Source organism: Arachis ipaensis, chromosome B08, assembly GCF_000816755.2.
Source record: "Arachis ipaensis cultivar K30076 chromosome B08, Araip1.1, whole genome shotgun sequence".
NCBI classification, from domain to species: domain Eukaryota; kingdom Viridiplantae; phylum Streptophyta; class Magnoliopsida; order Fabales; family Fabaceae; genus Arachis; species Arachis ipaensis.
In genome coordinates, this window is record NC_029792.2 from 129,040,867 (window position 1) to 129,041,894 (window position 1,028).

Below are 1,028 nucleotides of genomic sequence, written 5' to 3' on the forward strand. Positions count from 1 at the left end.
TTTATTTTCCAATCATAGTAGTATTTTTAATTTTGAATGATACGAAATAATGAATATATATATATATATATGATGATGATGATGAACTTTGTAATTATTTAATGAACGGAATTTGATACTCATCAAGAGACAGCCAATAATAATTTGATTAATTTCTACTAAATTGAAGTTATTTGCAAATGCCAGCTCAGCATCATTTGTCTTTCTTCATCACGAGAAATTACAACTTCGTTACATGACAAGAAAGATTTATAGGATTAAATTAACTTTAAATTCATATCAACAAGCTAAGTACCTAGCTGCCCAAGATTCATGTCTTTCAAATTCTTCGAAATTTAGGATTCTAATCCACATCAAAGGGTTGGTTAATGGTTATTCCGTTCTTGTGAACCCAAATCACTATTTAATCATATACTTATTTCTATTACGTGACAAAGTTCTCTTCCAATCATATGAAATATAATTAATGCATACTGACCTAATGACAAAAGGACTATCATTATTCTATACATGTACAAAATAATTAAATAAGACATAATCACATAGGATATTTCCTTATAGATTATAAAGTGAACAAAGTTTGAGACTTTGAGGTAGTTAAGAAGGAACAAATTTATATTAACAAAATTCTAGTTTGATTTCTTTTTATTAATGGAAGAATTCTTTCTTGCTTCTCTAAACCCAAAAACAAACTACTTAAAAGAAAATAAAAAATAATAATGACAATCCTAAAATTCTATTACAAAATTTTAAATAATTAACAACTCTATTTTCATTCTTTTTTTTTTTTTACCAAAGATAGGAGACTCGAACCCGCAACCTCTTAATTGAGTATGAGGAGACTATGCCATTTGAGCTATTATTCTCATCGACTATTTTCATTCTCTCTTCTTCACAAAATAAAGAAAAAAAATATTTGTGTAGTTAGTTTCTTTAATTTGTTTTCTTATGTTTTTTTTTTAATCAAAAATAGGGAGATTCGAACCTACGACTTCTTAGGTAAGTATGAGAAGACTATGCCATTTGAG